The sequence below is a fragment of the Camelus bactrianus genome, chromosome 4 (assembly GCF_048773025.1).
Source record: "Camelus bactrianus isolate YW-2024 breed Bactrian camel chromosome 4, ASM4877302v1, whole genome shotgun sequence".
In the NCBI taxonomy this organism is placed as follows: domain Eukaryota; kingdom Metazoa; phylum Chordata; class Mammalia; order Artiodactyla; family Camelidae; genus Camelus; species Camelus bactrianus.
The window spans coordinates 52,556,102-52,582,761 of record NC_133542.1 but is presented as its reverse complement, the minus strand read 5'-3'; positions in this window follow the sequence as shown (position 1 = coordinate 52,582,761).

The following is a 26,660-nucleotide window of genomic DNA, read 5'->3' as shown; positions in this document are numbered from 1 at the left end:
GTTTTATTTCGTCCTTTACAGTCACAATTAGAAAAAGTTAGTATGAGAGTGGCCGTGCCACTTCCCAGCAGTGTGACACTGGGCAAATAATCTTTTTATAGTTAATTTCTCACCTTTGTCTTATCTGGAAATTGGCAATGTTGAGCCAACTTTTGGAGGATCCGTTCCTGCTTTGAAATTCAGTGGCTATTAAGACTCGACAGGGGATAGAATATTGAATGCAGAGGACCTATCTAATACTGAGACTAAAGTTCATGTTTACACAATACTGTTTCAAGGAATACATTATGGAACCCAATTTTGTCCAGCAAATTCCAATAAAATCTCAGAGGAAAAACTACAGAAACTAAAGGGAATCATTTTGGGAGAATGGCTTAATAGAAAGAATATTTTGCTTCGAAGCAGAAGGACTGGGTTACAGTCCATTGTTTGCTACTTTCTAGCTGTGCTGAGAAAGTGCTTTCCCTCCCTAATTTCCAGTTGCCTCTCCTGTAATAAATGAGGTTACTGGGAATTGAAGAGATTAATGTTTTATTATAATATCAAACTTGACGCTACCTGAAACATCAAAGTCAGAAGAGTAGGCAATATAGGCTTATCAGTTCCTGGCGGAGGGAGGGAGGGAGGGGAGCAAAATTTGGTGGCTCCTGGACTGTAATACAACACTAACGAAAGGTATCTTACTCCAAAGACAAGATGAGCTTCTCAATACACAGGCTTTCTAGGAGAATTTGGGGCGAGAGGGCGGTAAGAATGCTTAACTGATTTCCAGGCTACAAAATACCAGGAGCCTTGCCCTGTGCAATCTGTATTCTTATTTGCAAAGGATTCATCTGGATCCAGTCAACCTATAAGCCATCAAACACTCCCTCTGTATGGGAGCAGAGAGTAATCCCATTCTCAACATTTCTGATTTCTTCCTCCCACAAAATGAACATCTTTCTTGCTGCAAACCATGATGGAGCAACTGATATATTTCATTATGATCCGTGATCTTGATGAGGAGTGTGACAGTTACCATAGTTGGGTACTACACTGAGGTCTTAGTCAAGAGAGAAAAGGAATCACAGTGCATTGAAGGTGTCATTATATGATTTAAAAAAGCACACAACTTACCATAGAAAGCAAAATGTGGAGAAGGGAAACTCTCATCCATAGCAAATGAATTATAAACTGGTAATATCTAGTCAGGTTGAAGGAATATAATCCCTACAACTCAGCAGTAACTTTTCTAGCAGAGAAACTCTTCCTTGTGTACAAAAGGAGATTTGTTCACGACTTTCTGGCAGTGTTATTTGAAAAGGGGAAGAATCAGAAACAATTGCAGTGTCCATCAACAGGAGAATAAATAAACTGTGTGACACAGTCAAAAAATAGAACGTTACAAAAATAATGCAGTCAAAAAAACAAACCAGAGCAACACACATATTAATATGGATGAAGCTCACAAACATAATGTTAAGTTAAACAAAGACATTTGAAAAATAACTATAATATACCAATTATTTAGTTTAAAATTCTGCAAAATCATAATATATATTGCTTAGAGATAAATAGAAATGTAGAAATAGTAGAAAACTAACTATAAATGATAAACATTGAATAAATAAGAGTAGATCACCCCTGAGAAGGAATAAGGAAATGGAAATATATGGAAGATTTTAGAGAGAACCTAACTATAACCTAAGCAAATATGGAATAATATGAGAATATAATAAAGCCAGGTGCTGAGCACATGATTTTTATTTTATTATTCTTTTTTATTTTCTGAGCTTTTTGAACCACTAAATAATTTTGAAATGCTAATTTAAAATGCTTAAATGCAAATAAAATAAAATAAAAAGTTAAAAGGCTGTATATGGTACATTCAAACTTGGGTATTTTTTTTTTTTGACATGTGTAAAAATTGCCTTTGATATATATAAAAGATAAAATGCTAATCAAATGTTAGAAACACTGAAGTGCCTTCTCAGGGTTCTGTAGAAGCATATAAATCTGTAACAGGAGATTAATTAGGGAAGTTATGGATTTTATTATCACAGGGGATTATATTTTCCTATTGAATGAGAGAAATTGTGTCCATTTTTATATGATTCAAATCCCAACCCTGAATTTTAGTACATATATAAACACATGTATATTCAATTTTCTCTTGGAAATTCTGTTTTTTTTCCCCCCAGATTATTGTTTCAAAGCCCTTTGACAAAATAAGGTGGTTTCTAAAATTGTAAGTAAAGTCAGCACATTTGTTTGGCTACTATGCACAATGTGTGCTTTATTTCAGCAAGTAAAACTCACGGGAGTACATTCTCACCATGTCTGTCTAAGACACGTTGAGGCAGTGAAGTTCAAAGGTGCTATGTTCCTGTAGATTTCTATTACAGTAAAAATCCTTGAAGCATGAGAATTGTGTAGCCATACTGATTTTCTCCCAGTATGCGATGCAGAATTTATATACTCTATTTTGCTCCCATAAAAGAAAATCTACTGTCAAAAATAATGGTCCTGAACAAATTATATATTGAAAATGATCAAATGCCTCCTTTTAAAATTCCCAGTTTTTATATGACTTAAAAATATAAGTTAGGAAACAGGAGTTTTGAAGAATAATGGTTAAAGTTGTCATGACTTTTAGCCTCAATTTTTATTTTACTATATATTTTACATAACTTGAATTAAATATAACTTTGAGGCAATAACTTTTCCATTCAATTGCCTATTTTTTATTAAAATATTAAAAAATCTTTTTCAGAAACCCTTCTAAATTGTATATTTCTATAATCCATTCACTTGGTATTTCTTGCAGACTTACTATATGCAGGATGTGGCAGGCCAAGATGTTAAAAGAACATGTACTTTAGCATGTATAGAGTACACATATACATTTAAGGCATTTGCTAAGTAGTTTTAAATCAAACATCTTAGTTCACAATGGCTCTGAAATGTAGATATTCCCATTATTGCTGATTTTGGCAGCTCCTCCCTTCCAGAAGTGGACTCTATTTCCTACCACTTGAACCTGATTCATTTTTGACCAACAGAATGTGGTAGAAGTGACTGTCACTTCTTAGCTTAGGCTCTAAGTCATCTGTTTCATTTGCTTTTTCTTGGAACTCTCACTGTCCTGTGGAGAACACTCAGGCTAGCTTAACAGAGGATGAGAAATTATGTGGAAAGAATCTAGTTGTCTGAACTGAGACTTCCCAACATCACTTATTGCCAGCCAACCACCAAATACATGAAAAGCCTAGCCAAGATCAGTAAAGCTGTCTCTGTGATACAAGAGTCACTACAGATGCATAAGAAAGCCCAGCCAAGGCCAGAATAACCATCTAGCTTACTCACAGACTGAGTAGCAAGAAGAAATCCTTATTGTTTTAAGCCACTGAGTTTTGGGGTGATTTGTTATACAGCAATAGTTAACTGATACATCAATCTTAGAAAAGTGACATACTTTAGATTAGGGCTGAATACTGAACCACACCTGTACAACTTCAAAGCCCACATTCTTTTAATTTACTGTGTGAAATAAAAATAATGAAGTAGATGAATGTAAAACAAAGTTGTATAGCCATTCCAAAGAGGTAGGAGTTACTTCAACTGAAATAATTAAGGAATCAGTCACAACGAAGATATCCTTGGATTAGGCCCCTAATTGCTGGAAAAGGAGGTTTGCAGTTGAAAATAAGCTAAGGTGAAAAAGCAGGAAGGTAAAAATCATGTTCAAAGAATGGCAAATTAACCTGTTACCCAGAACGCACAGTTGATCTAGTAGAGTATTGGGAGATAAGGTCCTCAAAGTGGTTTTGATTCAAACTATTTTTTTTTCTCACTGAGGTAAAAAATATATATGGAAAGAAGTATTTCTTGATTTATAAGCAGAAATAGTACTTGGTTGAGAGTTTTGATTACATGATTTATAATTTATTCATGTCTTCAATTAAAATATACTAATGTTAAAGTGTAAATTATAATAGAAAATTAGAGTTTAAGAAAGAAAACATACTTACCCTTTGAAATGACTCAAGTGGAAGTGGAAAATGGCAGCTGTAGAGAGAGACAGCATTGGATGTGAAATTCACCTTAGCCCTTTCCTACTTGGACCTGATACTTAACCTCTCTGAACCTAGTTTCCTAACCTGTAGAATGGAGACAATGGATATTTTATAGGACTGTTGGAAAAATTAGATATAAGGTGTATATAAATGTCCAGAACATAATAAACACTTGACACATAGTGGCTATTTTCATAAATATAACATTCAGTACATTTTAAAAGTCCCCTTAGAGTCAAAGTGTTAATAGTGACCTTAAAATGACACAGTCAGGAATAAGTTCAGTGCTGCTCTTAAGTGCAGAGATTCCTAATTCACTCAAATGAGTTCTTAGATTGTATGTCAAATACAAATACCTATGCTATTATGGAGTTTGCAGCTACCCACCTCCCCATCTTAATTAGTTTCCCTACTTCCTCTATAAGAGGAAATGCAGAATGATATGTATCATGTTCGAACATCAGAAAATATTGAATTAGTGATATTGTTGTAAGAATAAAGTATAATACAAATCCCTATCAGACACTATTGAAGAATAAATCAGTAAATTGGAAAGAGGCTAAAAGACAGATGAGATTATTTTCCTCTTAGAGGATTATCAACTTCCTTTATAATCTTGTCATTTTCTTAAGAGTCCTTCTTTGTACTGGGGAACTGCAATCTAGAAAGGGATAATGAGTCCACATACCAATAATCACATAGGAAACAAAGTTTCATGTGACTATTAAAGAAGTAAATAATGCATCAAATGATGCCTCTTTTGACAACTATTAAATTAGCAGATACGTGCAAGTGAGTTTGTGTGGACACGAGTGCACTAAGTATAAACTGTAGTAATCTTTTGAAAACCAAATAGCAAAAACTTTGAAAAGTTTCAAGTTTTTTTAACCTGTTGTTGCTATTGTTGAGATCCCATATTATTTTAAGGAAAAAGCATATGCAAAAGTACTCATTGCTAACTTAATTATAATAGTGAAAAATTGAAAGCAGCTTAATGTCTGAAACTGAGACATGGTTAGGTAAATAGCAGGATATCAATTTGTGGAGTATAAACCACTCATGAAAGTGTATTATTGTGAAGATTAGCAACATGTAAAAATCTTTATATCATACCACCAAGTGAAAAAACAGTAAAGTGTTCAAACGCATAAAATTTGTTTCCGTGTGATCATGAGACCATAAAAAGTAAAAACAAAGGATTTGTTAGGTGGGATTGCAAGAGATTTTTCTTTTTCTTTCTTTCTTTCATTATTGGTATAATGCCTCCTGTGCTACAAAGAGAAGACAATTAGAAATTAATAAAATGGAACTAATTACTCTCATGTCAGACCTTGCAGGCACCTATAAGTTGATTCTTTACAGCTTATCAATATCAGTGTAATTTCATATTTCCAGAAATGCTTCATCTCCTTTATTCAACAGATTCAATTAAATGTTCTTGAAGTAGTAAACTGACATCAATCTGAAATAAATGCTATGAGAATAATAGGCTTGAATTTATGCCTTGCATGAGAGTTTAGAATGAATAATAAAACAATTACTCACCAGTTCCTCAACACTTCAATACATTTTAGACAGCGAAAAAGGGAAAAAATGAATTCTGGAAAAGGTGTTTTAAATGTCTTGTGGATTATTTTTGAAAAATGAGAATTTTTTGAAAATAACAATAGCCAAATGGATTATATATCACTAATTATATCATTCACATTCCCCATTAAGTTATATTATTCTTTATAAAAAACAGAGCTTCTTTTTTTCTATCTACATCACAGAAAGAACTATCACAATATTGAGTATTTTAAGGAATCGTTTTTATGTGTTGAATGCCGGTTTTGGAATTCAGACTCAATATCTAGTTGTTTAGTATTTAGAGGGCTCTTCAGAATATCTTGACTCCATATGGTTATAAATAGAAGTCAGCTCATCAGTTGAGTCAAAAGTATACCCCCTGCCATGTTTTAATAAGAAGAAAACCAAAAACAAAGACAAAGCCTGCCCATAATCGTCTAGCCAGGAAGTGTCATAGACAGGACAGGAATCCAGAGTTGTCTGCACCAAAGTCCAAGCTGTTTCTGTCAAATCATATTCCCTCCCTTTCTAGGGTACCTATAATGGTAAATGAAACATAAGGCATTATAAAATTTCTCCTTCTTATATATTTGCTTTCACATTATCTTATTTGCAGGAAATCAACTGCTGATTTTATCTGACAATATTTTATTGTCAGAGCGCCTGATCATAGCTTTTACTTTTACCTTTGCTTACTCTTTCTTTTATACTAACCACACTGATATTTGCAAGAGCAGGAGTTTCTGCTGCTTTCTCAGGATTCCATGGCTCCGTATATTCTCTTTGTAGTCATTTATGTGGTCTGTCACATTTCAGTAATTAGAGAATCTAGATGTAGTTTCATCAAACCAACCCTGAAATCACAGCTAGTGCTTCCCTGTAATTGGAGTACATTAACATTAAATGTGTTAATCTGAAGGCTTGGATGAAAGAGTTTTATCCAAAGTTTTTTTTTTTTCTTCTCCTCATACCCATTTTGTGATTCAAACATTTTTAGAGTGTTGCATTATTTTGCGCTATTTTTTTAAGTAATAAAAATCCACACCTAATTTGACATGATTTCTTTGGCAGTTATTAAGAACACATTATACAGTTTAATGAATCTGCAAACTAAATAATGGTTGTAGTGGGTGTGAAAATAGGGATATTTAAATGCATAAGGAAATTTAGCACACATCCCAGTGGCCATGTAAATAGACTTCTGATTCATTTATAAATTGCAAATACCTTCTTGTGCAGAAACACTGTGAAAAATATAGTCCTGCATCCATACATAGAGCTCATTATTGTACCGCAGAATGCTCGCTGCATGCCTATTATCCACTTAAAAGCTCCATTAAAACACCTACTGTTTCAGCAGCAGCTACACAAGTCAAAAACTAAGTCTCATTTGTCACTATTTATCCCTTGAGATGAAAGACAGCTGTATTGATGAGGTGTATTTAAAATTACATCTCCAGTTATTTTGATGAAAAGCTTTCAAATATGACCCTGTGTCATACAAAATTAGTATTCAAAAGCTCATTATCAGCATAAATTCCAGAATAGGCCCAAAAGCAATGTCCATGAAGAAAAATGATTGTGGGTAATGGACATTTGTTGGATTGAACTGTTACCTTAACTGTAAGAAACTTAAGCCTTTTGGTGTACTAGTTTATTGTTATTTATAATCTATGTGCAAGGATGTCTATGCCCAGTGATTTACATGGAAGTCAAATAATTAACAAGATAACACATTGCTGAGAAACAGCAAGTTCCAACTTACAGTACAGACACTGCGGACGTTCAGAATGTAGTCAAGGAGATGATACATTTTAAAACTTGGGTTTTGAAAACCTGTGGTATTCTTTTTGCTTTTCATTTGGCTCCATCCATCCTTTATTTGGATACCACTGACCACTTTTTTATAATTGTTGTGTTGCCATTAAATGGACAGATGGAGCAGTATGTGAAAACATAGAATGTATTCGGTATGCTTCTATAACAAATACAAAATAAGTGACTAGTCATATGGAGATCAATTATTTGTATACACTATGCCTGACTTTGGGATGTATGCCATGAGATGAACTGTGATGTCTATTTAGGTGATCTTAGATCCAACTCTCATGCATACACCTGTGCTTTCCCATGTTTAAACCTATCTCAATCTATTCCTCTACATTTTTTCAAATATAATTATTAGGAATTCAAAACATTTTTTTTTCAGCATCTACACATATTGCTCATTATCATACCTCAGAATGCTCACTGCACGGTGCTCTTTCCTGCCCCAAAAGTATTCTGTGGGGACTTGAGGCTAGAAGCCACGTTGGAGCCATGATATTACCATGTCTTCTGTGCCAGTGCAGTAGGTGGATTGAAGGAAAGAAGATTAAGGAGTAAAAGGTTGTTATTGGAATCTGAACCAAAGAAATGGCAGTGAGAAAGAGTGGATAGAATAGGTTCCAGAGATATGTGAGAAACAACATTGCCAGGAATTGGTGATTGACTTGACACAATGAGTGAGAAAGTAGGAGTTGTTGAAGATGACATGAAATTTCTCGCTAGGAAACCAAGGAGTGACAGTTCTACTAACCAGGATAGATAAAGATAAGACTTAATATGTCTTTAAATATCAAGGTAGTATTGCCCAGAAAAGAGCTGAGTAGGGATCTCAGCTCAGGCAGATTATAAGGAACAGAGCTAAAGTTATACACTCAAAATCACTAAGCTTATAAATATCATTTAAATTCATGGGCATAAATGAGGGTAAAAGACATGGGAAGCCTCTCTAAATTATTCTCCATATATTTTCTTCCTCTTTGTCATTTATTTTACATCTTTGGATGTTGAAAAACCTAATCCATTTACCAGGTATCCAATTGCTACTGAATATCTTTTTACTTAGCCTTATAGGCACCTCAGAAACAGAATACTTAAAGCCTAGATCTTATCTTTACCAAATCCAATCCTTCTTTTCTATTCTTTTTTTTTTTAAAGCATCCTCCTAATCGCAGAATTAGTGAGTCATTTAGAGTCCTGGTTTTTATTTAGTATTCCATATCTAACCAGACATTCTAGTAGATCTTCAGTTTATTACCTTTTCTCCATCCCTATTGACTATTTTGGCTAATGAATGCCAAATTTATTGGCTAGATTTCAGAGATAATTTCCAAATGACTTAGTTACTTCTGGTTTTGGCCCCTCCAATTTATCCTCCATACAAATTGATGTTGGAGTAGAAAATTCACAGTGCAAAATTGACTGTGAAACCCTGTGCTGAAAATCTCTCAATGGTCATTACTGTCATTCAGGATAAAATTTAAATTCCTTAGCTTCACTGTCTTCCACTCGGCTGCATACTCACCTTTCCTCCATACACACACACACACACACACAATTAGCTTCCTATTGCTGCTCTGAAAAATTACTAGAAACTTAGTGGTTTAAAACAAGATAAATTTGTTCTCTTACAATTCTGAAGGTCATGGGTCCAGAATGGGTTGGCAGGGCCCATTCCTTCTGGAGGATCTAAGAGGGAATCCATTTCCTTGACGTTTCTAGTTTCTAGAGGCCACTTGCATTCCTTGGTTTGTGGCCCATTCCACCATCTTCAAAGTCACCACTGTGGTTTCTTCAAATCTTGCTCTTCTCTGACCTCTGCCTTGCGTATCTTCTCTGACTTTCTCTCTCTTTCCTCCTTCTTTTCCTTTTAATGACCCTTGTGATTAGATTGGACCCACCTGGATAACTCAGGATGTTCCTCTCGTCTGAAGATCTTTAATTATATTTGCAAAGTCCCTTTTTCTATGTAAGTTATCATATTCACAGATTCTGGAAATTAATATATGGACATCTTTGGGGGAGTGAGGCATTCTTTTGCCTACCACATGTACACTGTACAGTAGCTCTTAGAAACCATATTGTTGCCTATTCCTGGAATGCCATTCCCCACATTCTTAATTGACTTCATATATTCTCAAGAAAGAACTCAATTCAGGTTTCAATTCCCTTTCCTTGTGGAAAATCACCCACAAACAATAAGGAGAACAAGACACAGCAGAACATCCTCTAGACACATACTCTAGATAACGTCTGTAACTCTGATCTAAAACATATGAACATGGAAATGTGTGGTGAAATAGCGTATGATTTAACAGAATGTACAAATTCAAACTTAAGAGCTTGCAGAGAGAGATACTATGAGAATCAGGATGATTTTTCACACCATAGCATCCTGGAAAGGCATAAAGAATTAGAAGCATTAGTTACCAAAAAGGCTAGGGAGGGATAAAGTGGATGGAGTAAATAAAAATGAGAGACTGATTTGAAAATGTATATGAAGACTAGTTATTGCTCCAGGTTGTCAACACAACTCTGCTGTTTCAGAAACCTAACCTTCCTCTACATCCTGTGAGAAACATTTTTTCCTGGAGAAACAGAACCAGGGAGTCTCTGGGCCACTGTAGAGGTCTCAGTGGTGGATGTAACAGTACAGAAGAGTTTACACCAAGCATAATCTAATACATTGCCTTTCTCAATTATTTAGTAGAGGCCGGAGCTAATTTCGTCATAGACACAGCTGGTCAGCCCTGTGTCAGCCTGACCCTTCGTACCCTTCTAATTTCACCCGAGTGTGCCAGTCAATAATTGTCCTTAGGAAGCCTTTCTATTTCTCATCTATCTTTGGCTTGCAACTCTTCTCTTTACAGAATAAAAAAAAAAATTGTGAGCAAAGAAAAATTAATATGAATAACTATTCTTAGTAGAGAAATTCATTCACTTAATTTATACACCAAATGGTAATGTTATATACAATTACATTGTAGAGTTAAAACACAAAAACTAAAAGCATCACACTAATTACTAGGACAAACACTAAACACACGTTTTTCGAGTTTTTTTCTGCAATTTCATACGAAGTGGATTGTGGGTTCGTCACCAGTTGTGGGTTCTGGCCAGCAGAAGTCCCACCAAGACGGAATGAATTACTCAAGACTCTGTGGAAAAGTCAAGAGAGCGAGAGGGAGTCGGGAGCCAACTCCACGAGCCTCTCAAATCTCCCTTATTTATTGAGTACAGTCAAAAGAGGAATGCAGGAATTTAGGGAAGGACAGGGTGGGATCACTATGAGTACAAAGGCTTTGTTTATTGTTGGTGTTTGGCTCAAGGTCAGAAGACCCTTTTGGTGAATCATGTTCAAGTTGAGCCTTTCAGCTTATCAGGGCGGTATGTATGAGAATCAGCTGCTGTCATAGGTTGCCCCCCCTCAGGGGATCTTACCCATCACTGGCTAACCAGCCTTCTCACCTCTGAGTCTGCAGCTTTTTACCATTCCAGCCCAAGGCTGTTTTGGGGATAGAAGACTAACAACAGGCATGCCCAGCGTTTATAGCCAGGGGCCTGGGTCATTGCTGAAACCTCAAGGCAGTTACTAAGCACATCTTCTTTAAGGAGATAAGTGGCTGGGATCTGTTACAATTTGTTAACCCAACCGTGGGCTCTCACAGTGGATAAATATGGAGAAATTCTGGCTGAAATAGGGGCAGAATCATAACTGGAGGGATGAACAGAGCCATACAGTATTCAGAAGAGATGCCTTTTAGCACTAGCACTCTAATAAAGAGATATTAGAGTTTGCAGTATGAAATAAGCAATGGAAACATCAGTGGTCAGACAATGAGACACTTAGAGTCATTTTTCTGTTTGCTCCTCCATCATCTAAAGGCACAAGGATCACTTCACGTGGTGATGGCTCCCCTTATGTTGCTACAGTCCAGGAGGGAGCTCTGGAGCATCTGAGTTAAATAATATCCCCTCAGTGCTTATTTTTTCTTTTCAAACAACACAACAAAACCTGGGATTTCTCCATGTTGAAACTTCTACCGTTGTGCTTTTGACTTTTAAATCTGACAACGTTGCTCCATGGCTGGTGAATTCACTGTTGGCAAACTTCATTGATTGGGTGGAAGCAAGTTTAGGTAAGAGTCTAAATTATTGGATATTTAAAAAACCTACTTGTTTTACTTTCAAGGAATATGAGAATGTAGATTTAAGAGAACGTTTTGGGAAACAGGCTCAATGAATAAATAAAAACCACCATAATTTACCTATCACCCCAGGAATTACATATAAGTGTAAATGATGATTTTAAGGCACTTGAGGTTTGCTTGAAAGTAATTTCTTCTTTTAATTAGTTGTAAACTGTAAGCATTCTGTTCACAATGGTTTTCCTTTATTAATTTGCTTAACAAACCATTTCTTCATCATTAGCACAAAGGTAAACTTTAATACAATTAAGAAAATTTACAAATTATGGTAATCTATACAGTGAAATTTCATTTTGTCAGGGTGCAGTAGGTGTAAATTTCAATGTCAGAAACAGACATTGGCTATGACATGAACCTTTATTATTTCGATCTGATCATCCGAGAATTAGCATAAATTTCAGTACTAATTTGAAGGTAATCTTGACTGTAAGACTGCCTAGGACACAAAATCAGAGGCTGGTGTTCACTCTAAAAGCTCTGTATCTCCTAGTTCCACCAAGCATGTGAGGTCAGAGGAGAATCTTGTGACATTTTAGGGCAGAAGAGTGAGTCCCGGGGAAGGTAGATTCCTGATTCTAGGAGTGATGGTAAGAGCACTATTGAATGGGCACTGCCAAGCAGAATCAGCTCCTGTGACGAATGCTCTCAGTTTAAAGAAACAAATGCAAAACTATAAGAGAAATAACTTTTTAGCACAAAACCCTAGAAGCCCTTGAGAATAGATGATGCCAGAAAAATGTGAGATTATGGTGCCTGCCAGAGTGTATTACTACTATAAATACAGATGATTTCCTGAGGAAAAAGAGTCTTGAAAATGTACCAAATGTATGATGCTGAATATCAAGTTAAACAGGAAAGACACAGTGACAACCAAGCGTCGATGCCCGGTCTTCCTTCCTCAGGATACTGAAACATGACTGGCATGTCTCAGCGGTACCTCTGATTCAACTGGACACCAACCTGAATTCATTCATTCTTTTCCCACATTTCCTTCCCTTTTCAGAGTCTCCATCTTCATTAAACTTAGAGATAGCCATCCAGTAACTTAACAGCTGAATGATCAGGTTTATTCTTTCATTCAACAAATATTTACTAAACAACTCTGAAATTCTGAGCAGTTCTAAGCCCTTAGGATACATTTATGAACAAGACAGACAAACATTCCTGCGCTGCTGGAACTTGTATTCTAGTGAAGTGAGTAGTACGGACAGTAAACAGTAAATACAACAATTACGAGAATAGAATTACCTAGTGTGTTAGTCGCTGCTATGGAAAATCAGTAGCTCAAGTAAGGGGAATCAGAATTGTGGTGAGGAATGGTGGGAAGGATGGATTGGAATTTTAAACTGGGTGGGCAAGGTAGACTGAAATTGAACAAAACTCTACTTCCTGCTTTTCTTCCTCGCCTCTCCCCATCCCTAGCTGCATTAGATTCTACCCATTCCTCAATGCCCCACTGAAATGTCTTCTCCTTTGTGATGCCTGCCCTGATTCCCTCAATATTCCTCAAACATTCTCTCCTTTCCATTCCCCTCTGTGGCTGACAGTGTCGTTACTCACCCTGTCTCTCCTGAGCTGTGTTGGGTCCTGCGCCTGTGCACGTGCAGTCTGACAGTCTCCCATCTCAAGTGCTTGCTTGCTTCTCTGCTTCTCTGCCTTAGGACTTTCTCCAGTGCCAGTGCTTGGAGTGCAAGGGAGCCCTGAAGTGCTGGGGACTTAACACCTCCCAGGGGTAATCTTCAAACTATAAGAGATGAGAATGGATAGATAACTACTCCAGCTTCCCCAACCGCTGGTGGAGTAATTTTGAAGTACATTCCATGCAGTGCCTCAGAGGCTCTCAGTGGGATTAAGCATCAGTTGCCCACAGTATCTGTGTATTAGTGCACCATTTTTTGGTGTTCTGCTCTCCCCTGTCTCACTCTGCACTCTCTCACTGTGCTCTCTATACTCACTTTGTAAATAACCTATCTATACCCAATTCCTTCTAAATTCAGATACTTTAGCATTTCAGTTCTGAATTCCTTGTGGTCTTACTGGATTTCTCTTTATATCACATTATTTCTGTGCATTTGCCTCTTCTACTAAATCAAGTTCCTTAATTTACACCCTAAAACTTCTATATTACTAAACTTAGTTTTTGACCTTTAATGCAAAATTTTATTAAGGTACCAACATATTTGGTGAAGGTGACCTGGGTTTAGTTAACTAATTACTAAGTTGGGTTCCAAATCCTGGTTCTATCATTTAATAACTACATTTATGGGTGCTAGTCTGTGCCTCCGATTTCTCATCAGTAAACTGGAGATTAAAAACACCTACCTTGTAAGATTGTTCTGAGGATAAAATAAGAAAATGTACCAAAAGGTCTTAACATAGTACCTGGCATACATTAGGCACTCAATCAAAGTAAGTAAGTCCTTTCCTGCCTCTCTCTGCCCCTCTCTCTCGCTAAGTTCAATTTTTTAAACTAAAGGAACTGGAAGCAGAAATAGAATTTCAAATCTGTTTGAAATATAACATGCTAAATCAGAGGCATTTCATCCGTGTAAGAAGTATAACCATAAACTAACACATTTCTGTATTTTCACCTATTCCTTTGAATTCAGTAAAGAATTTGGCATCATATATGGCAAGCTTCCATTTGTCTCTTTAAAGTATCTGATATATATCATAGAAATACACTGCCAATAAAGTAATTACTTTGGCCAACCAGTTACCTAGGGCAGGTGTGTCAAAAAGAAGTCTTTCATTATTAGTAGCATGTGTTTGCCAATCAAAAAAAATATGTTAATCATTAAATACTCATTTTTTTCTATTCTTTATTTTAAAATAGTGATTACAGGAAAGGATAGTGATTTAAATATGATGCCTTGCAAATTATAAAACTATATTACTCAACTTACTATGACTACAGATAAAGAAATATTTTCAGAATCTCAATTTAAGAAATACTTCCTGCATATGCAAAATTCTATGACATGTCACTGGAAAAGCAAAACAAAACAGAAAACCATACAACATAAAAGCTGTGAGATGAGTTTTACTCGATGTTTCACTCAGGACTATATCCCAGGAGACAGCCTCTCAGCTCTGAGAAATCACCCTAAAGAGGTAGAAGGAAGCCAGGATATATGTGATTTTGGCTAAGGAGTATGTGCAATCCAGCATACTTCTCATTAGAAGGTTACTGCTAGTCATGAGGAACAGATATCTCAGTTTGTTTATAGTCAGGTGCTTAAAATATACAGAGAAGAGTAAGTTTAGGGGTAAGATTTAGAATTGTACATAATACTATGGGACGGGGTCAAATCTATGTCATGAGAGAAGTATGAACTCATTATTGCAAAATGGATTCAAAAGAGAGAAGGTTAATAACTATTTCAGGAATCAGGGAACCTTTTTGAGGAGATAATACCTGAGATGAGTGGGCCCTAAGAATTTTAGCATGCACAAATGAACAGAGGGTGCTTCTGAAATGAGGGGCATCCTATACAAAGATACGGTCATGGGAAATCAAAACTACTTCCAAGAAGAGAGATATTAAGTCTTCCAGCTTGGCTCAAAGTGAAGTGTACTAAAACAGGCTGTAGATGAGGGAAGATGGGGTTATAAGGTAAAGAATCCTGAAAGTCAGAGAGAGAGAGATTTGTACTTAGCTTACATCAAATGGGAATGCTTTCAGCAGCAAGTGAAAACTCTGCCTTAATTTATTTAAACAATAAAGAAAATTTATTAACTCACATAAGCCGAAAAATACCCTGAATTTTGATTCAGGGTACCCTGGATTTGATTAATTCGGTAATTCGATGATATCATCAAAGAATCAAGTTCTTTTCATTTTTCCCTCTGGTAAAGCTAGGATGTCAGCTTTGTCCTCTGCCAGCTACTTCTCTCTCACAAGTTGCCTACTGTAGTTCCAGGCATCAAATTCAGACAAGACATGAACCAGCAGAAGAACAAGAACTGTCTTTAGGCATATATAGAAACATCCTTCAGGAATCTCTTTCCCTGAAGCAGACTACCCCTAACATTTCACAGGCTAAAATTTGAACACATGCTTCTTCCTAAATCAATTACTAACAAAATTTCATGTTGGCTAAGACAATTTAATGTGTATCACCAGTCATGTTGAAGAGGAATCAATGTCAGATAAAATAGTTTTTTCTTTCAGAAAGAAGGGAGACATGATTATTGAGAAGGCAACCAAGAGCCCCTGTGAAAGTTAAGGTGACCATAGTTTTCCTAAACAGTCCTAGATAATTCCTGCTGTCCCAATGGAATTAATAACAGTACCCCTTTTACTTTCAAACTGCCCTTGTTTAGACAATAAATTACATGGTCAAGGAAGTTAAACAGATAATTTTAGACATTTAAAGATTTGAATCCAAGAGATATGATTTAGGGTGATTAATTAGCTAACAATGTGATAAAAACACTCAGAGATAAAAATCAGGAGACTATCTAATGTACAGCATGGTAATTATAATTAACAATACTGCACTATATACTTGAAATTTGCCAAGAGAATAAATCTTAAATGTTATCACCACACACACAAAAAATGAGACTATTTAGAAGATGATCAAAACAGTTCAAACACGAAAGTCTGAACAGTGTGGTGGCAGTGTGAATGGCAATAAAGAGGCAGAAAGTCCTTACAGAAGTGATAATTTAAAATTTGGCATTTGTTGATGTAAGACTTAATAATAAGGGAGATGAATGAAAGATGAAAGGTGGCTTTAAATATTTAAATTTCCATGACTGCAAGGATCACCTTGCTCTACGGGAAATAATAATGTTAGAAAGACATGATCCAGTGAATAGAATGGTGAGTTCAGTTTTGACATGTTGAGTTTGGTTCTGTTGGAAAAACTGGGTGGAAGTATCAAGCAGGTATATTAGGAGTTATCATCAACTTCTGTGATAATTTAATCAGGTATATGATCGTTTTGGTAGGCTATCATGGAGCTGGAGCTTAAATCCCAGCAAAAATAAACCAAGTAAACAAAAAATATTTTACTCATCATTTACTCAGTAAATATATTAAGTGCCAGACATAGTTCTAAGAGTTGAGAAATCAGCAGTAAACAAAACAAGTCTCTTCCAACTTGGAGCTTAAATTCTAATGGAGGTAATCACACTAAACATATAAATGTAATATTAAGGCATATTTTGATAAAGGCTATAAGAGAAAAATAAAAGTATTTGGGGTGATCATGGAAGTCTTTTCTGAAGGTGATAATCAATCTGAGTAAAGAACTGAAGGAAATGAACCCTTCATATATCCAAGCAATGAATATTCTAGTCTGATGAAACAGCAAATGTTCCTACTGGAGGGTTCTTAGAACTTGAAGGAATAGCAATTGAGAGCAGTGTGTCTGGAGCCTGGGGCATGGGGTGGCCAGTGGAAGGTTAACAAGGTCAGACAAATAGCCAGAGCCCATGTTGGATATGACCTATGGGTCCCATTGATCGCTTTGGATTTTGCACTGAATGAGGCAGAAAGTCATGAGAATCCTTAATGATGATGAGTGGAGACTAGATTGCTGGCAGGCAAGAGTGGAGTAGGGATACTAGCTAGGAGGCAATTGAAACATTTTGATAAGAAATTACAGTACTTTGAAGTAGGGAAGTAGCAGTGAAGATGGTGAGAAGATGGTGGTCAGATTCAGAATATATTTTGAAGGTAGAAAAAGTGGCTGATGGATTGGATATGGGATGTCAAGAGCAAGAGAAGAGTCTAGACAACTCTGAAATTTTGGCCGGACACATGGTGAAGACTCGTGGAGGGGCATATTTGAAGGAGAGGTGGCATACTAGGTATTTGGCTTTGGAATGTTAAATTTGAGATGCTTGTTTAGACACTGGAGTGAAGATGTTAACAAGGCAATTGGACAGATAGAATTTGAGACTCTGCAGAAAAGCCAGAGCTAGAGATACACATTTTGAAGCCAACAAAAAGTAGATATAAATTTTGCATTCATCAACATCTATGGACCTGGATGAGATCCCCTGGAGAGAGCATAGCTAAAAAAAGAACAAGTCCAAGAACTGATAGCCCTGTTCCACTGTTGAAAGATCAGAAAAATGTTGTGGCAAGGCAGGAGAAATACTAAAAGAGAAGTGTCCTGGAGTCAATGGTGTGGTGGTAAATGTTTAACAAACAGCTCTCCAAAAATAAAAGCCCTGATTTGTAGTGCTTGCCAGTTTCTTTAGTATAAATACTTCTACCATGGCCAATTTTAAGCTATGAATTATTTAATAACAGGCTTGCAAAATTAAAAAAAAAAACAGCTGTCTCTTGCAAGGTGTGCTCCAATATACCACTGTCTGAAGGCGAGTAAGATGTTTTAAGGAAGAGGAACTGATAAAGTGCTGCTGATAGAATGAGAAAGAAAAATACTAAGAAATAATCATTGGATTGGGGTGTGTGAAAAGTAACGAAAAGTACAAAGCCGAGTAGATAACAGAAAAATGAGCTTCCTGGAGAAATATACTAGGGTTGCAGGGTGTAAGTGAGTATCTATTAGAGATCAGTGATCATGGTGTTCTTGAATCTAAAGTGACACTAATTACATCAAATTCCCTAGTTGTGTGATTTTCTCAGTAGTTCTCACTATTATGTTGTGATTAGAAACTGAAGTTATATCCTGTACATACATATCATGCAAAATGAAATTTACAAGTTTAAATGAAATTGATCAATTTCTTATTGAGCACCTGCTTTGTGTCAGGCACCAAACATTCAAAGATAGAAGTCATGGTTTCTGCTGTAAGAAACCCACAAGATCACAGCACCACAGGCATTGACAGAATAACTATGATCCACTCACACAAGCATTTAAGAGCATGCTGGTCTAGACCGGTAAACACAGGTTTACGCTGAGTATATGAGTCTCCAGCTTAAAGAATTCCTAACAACTCTGTGAAAAAAAAAACTAAACGCACATTATCTGACACTTTATCAATCACAGGATTACAAAAGCTAGCATTTCTGATGTTCTAAACCCTACTTCACAAATAAATATTGGATATATTTTTCTAAAGTAATTGCCAAAAAAGCCTGATACCCTATATTCCACATGGGTCAATCTCTGAAGGTAAATTATATATGTCCTGAAATTTTAAATATGAATTCTATGTTTACATATGAACATTCTGCCTCAATAATATATGCTAGATACTATGCTAAGCACTGGACATACATTGTCTCATTCTAGTATCATATATACAACGAGAAAACATAGAAGTCTTTACTTTTTTTTTTGGTTGAAGAAATTGAGGCTATGAGAAGTAGATATATTATTAGGCACTACAGTGTGAAAGTGATAAAATTAAACTAGGCTTTAAATCTAATCTGTCTACCTCAGCCTGTACTTTGAAGAGATGCCTCTCTAATTCAATTTTTTAATAAATATTTTTAGGAATTTCTTTAAATGTTTGAACATTCTTCACTTAGACAATCCTCCCAAACACCACCCTACGCCAATAACCATTCTCTTGTACATCTCAGAATGTTTACTCTTTGGACATTTCTAATGAATAAAACAAACATTTTTTGCTATTTATCTCCAAATAAATTTCTACTGTGCTCTTCATTCTCGTAAAAAATGAGCTTATAGCATGTTCTTCCGTGGAATTTCTGAGGGTGGACATCAGGTGGTCATCAATCTTCCGTTTATTCCTATCTCCTGGTTCAGGGTCTGGCACTGAGTTAGGGCTCAAAAATGCCTGCTTATCTGAATTCAAGATTGGATGTGATACTGCAGTGGGAGTTTAAGTGGTCATAGCTCTAGGCTTAGACAGAGCAGAATGACATCTGGAGGCTTTGTCCAAAAGCCTCAGCAACACCTGATGGTCTGTGGAGAGGGATGCCAGGGACAACACTGCCTCCAGGATGTTCTGATGACAGCATGCATTAGGACAATGGTGAGCTCAGTGATACAGGGTTTTCTTTGACTGACATGAAGGTCAGGTGTTTCTGAGCAGCACTGGCCGAGAAAAGTGAGGCAGTGATTCTTCTGTGCTTCTGGAGCATGGTGGTTCCACCACGACTATGGCTCTTACCTCATTGTAGTGAGAGAAGGAGGCACAGAGACGAAGAGACTGAATCAGTTCACATCCTGAATCCACCTGTTACTTCCTAGGTCTATAACCTTTATAAGTAAGTTCTGTGAATTTCACATTCATTTCAATATGCTTTCCTTCAAGGGTTGATATGAGATTTAAATGAAAAAATAGTCATGTCCCTTGTGAAAAAACCTGGAGCTCTATTCTTTATTCAGAAAATGTTGAATAACTGGGAGTCAATATTGTGACATTTTAGACTGACCTCTCTGAAGCCAGGAGTTATGCCTTGTCTACCCTTTATGTCCCTGATGACAAATACGAGCCCAACTTAGTGAATCAAGAAAGAATTAATAAAAGTGATAGCATTTTTCTATTATTTTGTCTTTCATCTCCCAAAGACCACTGACCTTTAGGAAACTGAGGTTGCGCATCGGCAGATTTTTTGAATCACCTTTTAAAGCCATCAAGAAAACTGCAAGAAGTGTGTAATTAAACAATTACAAGACACATTTATATTTTAAATTATTAATCACATACATTTAGTTGAATTGACTCTTTTATTTACCATTTGTCTAAGTGATAGTAAACATAATCATTCTCATTATAAACTAATCTGAAAAGGCAATTTTCTAATTAATACATATACACCAATGTAAGCTGTGTTCTTATAATAAAATAATTATAATAGCTGCTGACAACTTTGGAAAGAAAACAAAAGCATTTGTTAGTGGCAGGACCTAATGAGAAATCTGATGGGCTAAACCAGAAAAATTGACAAGCACAATTCCCCTCACAAGAACAATTTGTTACTGATGATGAAATCGAGAAACAACCAGAATGAAAAGTTGTGAGATTCACAGTGAAAGCCCTCAGGGTAAAATTAATTTCTTTATAACACAGTTTAAAGACACACAAAAGGAAATTGCTTGTGCCAGATGGGATAGAAAGACATTGTGAATAAAAAATGAGCATCCCTTTTCTGCTTACAAATATTTGAATTAAGATGATGCTGGCGTGTCTAGTTAATGAGATAGCAGTATTGATGGTTGCACAACTTTTTAAAGATTTTCTCATTCTTTTTAAATGGACTCTGTCAACACGACAAAGTACTTTAAGCAATACATTAAGCCTGACACTATCACAACACATTTTATTCTCTTTGAATTATTGTTGAGGCAAAACAGGGAGAATACAATGGCTAAGGCACTGGATTTAGAGTCAGTGGACCACTATGTAGCTCTTGTGCAGACTCTACCAAGGAGGCAAGTCACGAAAAGGTAGGAACGCCTGTCCTTCCATTAAGTAAGTTCCGTGAAGATTAAATGAGATTGATAAGGTAAATAGTTCTTGAAAACCATAAAGCATATGCATGTAAACTTTGATTTTGTGGCTTATTTTTCTGGAAATTGTCTCGAAATTCTCTCCAGTGTTGTCCTGTATCTTATCTGAACTGCTGGTTCACAGCTGCTAGCGTTCTTCTTGTAACCTCATGCATAACATTTCACATCTAATCACTGAGGAGGCATTTGATGGAGATCACTCTGCTCTAAACACCTATAACTGTTATTTACTATTTATCATATGCCACCATTTATCTTCATGTTCGTATGTCCTTACCACTTGGCTGTAACATAAACTCTTGAACATTAACATTACTGCTAATAATAGCTAACATTTATTGTTTACTATATGCCAGGCACTATGCTAAGCATTTTAAATAGACTACCAAATTCAACAAAGAACAAAAAAAAAATGCATCCTATTTTTCTGTGGGGTCATATCATACATCTGTTATATAGTGTGAATAAACATTTCACACTTAGCAGCTCTCAATCTCCAAAACATAAGAGATTAAAAAGCAATGAAAGTATACATGTATATAGTGTAAGCATTTGTCCTATCATTGCATTCTATGAGCTTATGCTCCAGGGTGAGAGTCAGCTAGGAGAGGTGAGTACGCTCTTTCCCCAGCTTAAGTCATTTCCCACGTAGTTCTCAAAGAGTCAGCATCTCGCTGTAGAAAGGATGCTTATAATGTCTAACGACAGATATTTTTGGTGCAGTGTGGACTGTGAAATGCTGAGGGCATTGAGAGCACCATGCAAGAATTTCCCATCATCCCCTACAAATTTATGATGTTGAGTCCCGCATTCAACAACTTTCCTTCAACTTCACAGTCTTCTATCAAAACACATGTCTCTACCTGTAATTTGTATCCTATCCATTCCAAATTCTTTAAGAATCTTGTTTAATCAATGGTTTTCTTTCTACCAGTTTGTAGCATTCCCCCCAAGCAAATACAGATTCTTAGTTCTGCCACACAGTCCTCACTAGCCTATATCTCTCCTTGACTTTACAGCCAAACGTTTTGAAAATTAATCTCTTCTCACTGAATAACTGGCTTCCTCATCTGCCGGTTCCACTTCAACCCACAGAAATCTACCTGCTGTATCTGTGAACCAACTGAAACTGATTTCACAATGCTTACCAATAATGTTTTAATTGCCAAGTCTTTATTTTCCATTCTTGCGTTATTTGAACTTTCAGCAGCACCTGACACTGTCATCCATTTCCTTTTACACACCGTCCTCCCTTGGTTTTGTTGTAATTAGTCTTACCAATTTTTTTTTTTTGTCACAAAGCTGGACCAGTCCTTCTCAATCTCCTTTAGTTCTGTTCAAGCCATAACTCTTGGTATTTTCCAATTCTGTCCTTGTCTTTCTGTTTTTCACAGACTACACATTAATCTAAAGTTGCCATTAAATATCTTCCATGTGCTGATGGCATTCAAACTGTGTTTTTACTTCCCTTGTTCCACTTTGTATCAATCTTTTTTTCTTGTGTGTCTATTTTTCTATTTTATTTTTTAAAATTTCAACTGCCACATGGATATCTACCATTGCATTTTCCACTGTTACTTTGTTTTCCACTGTTATATGTTTTCAGTATAAATCATTATACTGAATGATTTATCCACTCTCATCAATTTATATGCTCTACAGTTCTTTTTTCTTTTTCACTAAATGCCACAATCTTCTTCCGAATGTCTGAAACAAGAATCCCAGGACTTACATTGTATTTCTACAACTTACTCAACCCTTTTTATCTTATGGTACTCATTCAACAACCAAGAATTGTAACTTCTATATTCTGATATTTCACAACTATATTATCTAGAATACACATAGCTTATCTCCTTATCTTCTATAAGCCACTGCCACCCTTAATCTATTCCATTATATCATCTACATTATTTCCAAGATGAGCTACTAACGGGAAAATTATGCCATGGCTTCCAATAGATTTCAGGATTGAGAGAACATACAGGTTTCGTGATCTGGTCTTTGCCTACCTTTCCATCATTGTCACAACTGCATTCCTGCTCCCAACTGCATTCCTTCTCCCAATTGCATTGCCACATACCCATTAATTGCCCCAGTCATACTTGCAGTTTCCACAATTAGTCCATGATTTATCCTGTTTCTCTTTTGCCCCTTCCAGGAAACTACACCTAACAACTCAGTCTTTAATGAATGCTTAATAAGACTAATTCCCTGCACAATACTTATGGAACTTAATCCTTTGTTATCGCCTTCCATTTCAAAAGTGACATACGATCTTCTAGTCTCTTAAAATAGATTACAAGGATTCTGAGATAGGGACTGCAGATTATATTTAATTTTCTATTTTCTACAGCACCTAATGTGGCTTTAAATACATAGGAGTTATTAAAAATTATTGTTAAAAATAGGTAAGTAATTGAATAAATGAAAAGACTTTTTTTGAAAAAAGTCTTTACTTTTATGATTTGTTAGTGATTATCTATTTCCTCTTGGTTACTGAGCTAAAAATATGAATTCTAGCTCAGCAGGGGTGCATTTAAAAAATCTGATGAGATTGCATGAATTTTCATCATAAATGATGAGAAAAAGTCCTTCCTAAACATCTGAAGAGCTAGAGATTTGGAAGCCCAGATGCACTACAAAAGTTCAATGCTTTTTAGATGTTATTTCAAAAATATTGGTGCATATGACTTCATTAATTTGTAATACTATACAATACTTAGACTAAACTAGACATGTGAGAGGTACTGGATATTATGCTGGTGAGCAAAAACAAACACGGTCTATGCTCCAATGAAATGTACAATCTTGTGGAGAAGACAAAGTTAATATTTAACTAATCACATAAATGAATGCAAATAAGCACTGTGAAGAAGAGAAACATGGTGCCATAAACACTTGTAAAAGAGAGACTTGATTTAGGATGGTCACAGAGAAAGTGGTGCTTGAACAGAGAAACACTTAGCTTCTCTGAATCTCGGTTTCTTCATCTCTAGATTAGAAATAAAACCTTCCTTTAATCCTATAGAGAACTGCTGTGGAGTTTGAATAAAATCATATCCATGAAAGGGCTTTGGAACTATACATTATTATTTCCACTGGATTGAAATCTCTTCATGTCATGTTTCTTTCTCTTCCAGAAGAGAGTAGGACTTTGCTGTATGCAAAAGTCACAAAGCCTCAAAAAGTCTTTGTTCACTGAATGAAATGCTTTGTAATTTTATTTTATTGAAGAAAAAATATACTGCCTGTCTTCAGTTTTTGACCTCACAGGGCAAGTTTTCCAGAGATGGATCCCAGATCATTACTGAATATATTTTCATCAAGTTAATCAGCAGAAAGAAGTAGCAAATGAATGAATTTAATAAACTGTCAAATACATCCCATCTTAGATAATACCTGTTTCTGGAAGAGGAGATGGTTATGTCAAGCCTCTATGTCACTGCCACAACCAAGGCGGGCTTCTTGGTCATCTTGCTCTCTGTATATGTAGTCTCTCCTTACAGTGTCTCCAGCATGGTGGCATGACTAGCTGGACTTTTACATGGTGGCTCAGGGCTACAAATGTTCATGTCCTGGGAGAAAGAGAGAGTCAAGTAGAAACTATATCAAATTTTATGACCTAGCCTTCAAAGTCATGCAGCATCCTCTTTATCAGAATTTGACTATGCATTTCAATATTGGTAAACACTACATAAATGCAATTCTCAGTGTATTTTTTTCTTTGACACATATTATTTTAGAGTCATTCTTGATAGGAGGAATAGCTTTAATTACTGAATTCTAAATGGGGCTTGTGGATTTAAAATGACATTTTTCTCCTTAATTATTTTTTTACATGCAGTGCCTTACAAAGGAGTACAACTTAATTATATTTAATAATTTGTCTTTATTGAAAGAATACATGAAATTCGGATGCCTTAACTGGTCATACCAATAGATTCTGACTGTAAATTTGAATTGTGGGAGGAAGAAAATATTAAGGATATGAGCATAGCAAATTGACTGAATAATGTAAAAGCCTCAAAATAAATTTTAAAATCTCAAGTAATTCCTTTCCATATCTGAAGAAAAATTTCAAAATTTCATGGGAAAATACAGATTGACCTCCAAAATATTATTTCATAATTAAACAATGAAACATAAAAATTTGATATTCAGAAGAATTAGAAAATATTAGTTTGTTATAACTTTTAAAACCCTAATTTTTGTGATGCCAGACAAAATGAATAAATGATGGGTTATGGTGGACATGAGTATTAACTGTCTATGGAAATATCATTCTTTCCTTTTTACTTCGTAACAGAAACTCCAATTTTAAGCTTGAAATAATGTTTACATTTCTTGGACTCCTTTATATCTAGATTTGACCATATGACTAAGTAAAATGTTCAAGTTCTGGGAAACCTGACTAAGGGAAGAAGCCATGTTTCTCTTTATCCCTTAGTCCCAAAGAACGGTTAGAATATGGACTTGGTGGAGGAGCATGTGAGCAGCCATCTTGGAGTATATGGCACCACATTATGGGGGTCAGGGGAATACGACTGAATGAGCCAGAGTTGCTGATGGTTGTGGCTAGAGCTGTCCTGCCTACTTAGGCTTTTATGTGAGAGAGACAAGCATCTACTGTAATAGAAAAGAACAAATCTGACTTCATATTAGATCTGTTCCTTTGGCTTTAACCCTGTGCCCAGTTTTCTAGGCTTAGTCTTGCTAGCTCTGAACTCATGTAAAGATAACAAGTTGCAGAATAGAGAACAATACTTGTTTTGTTGGAGGTTTTGCAGGAGCACCATGAACTGGCCCACGTGGACAGCTGCAAGAACAAAGAATTCCCACACAAAGAAGTTTGCAACAATCAACCACACCCCTCCACTTTTTTTTTTGTAGAAAAGGAGCCTGTATTCTGACTGGAGGAGGATGGTTCTCCAAGACATTAGTCTGCCATTCTCTCAGTCTGCCGGCTTTCCAAATAAAGTCGCTATTCTTTGCCCCAACACCTCGTCTACCGATTTATTGGCCTGTCGTGCGTCAAGCAGAACAAGTTTGGATTCAGTAACACTACTTCGTTTAAGCCTCTGTGATGTTGGTGTTTTCTGTTATCTCCAGCCAAAGCTAATCCTGATGATCAACATGTTCTTTAACATGCTTTTAAGCATGTGGTTCTTTCTCCTCTCTCCTCCTTGCTTTCATTTGGATTCTCTCCTCTACCTCCACTTTAACCCTCTTGTTTAACTCATCTTTTTTTCTTTTGTCTCTGTTTTCCTCTATTCCCTTAAATATCAATAAAATAATAAATGTATTTTTTTTGGTTCAATCATCCCATAGCAATGAGAGTTAAAAGATACAGGTTTTACATTTTCTATTCTTATTTTTAAGGCCAGGAGATGTAACATTTTATATTTATTTTTCTTACAAACAAGTATAAAAACACCTCATCACATGGAATTGTTTTCTTGGCCATGATATTCTTATTGAAGGTTTTCACCCTCCAGTGAGTCAGTGTTTCATGACTGACCAATGTTTCCCCATCCTGGATAAGGTCACACAAAGTTTATATTTATGCCTTGAAAAGTTGCAACAAATCA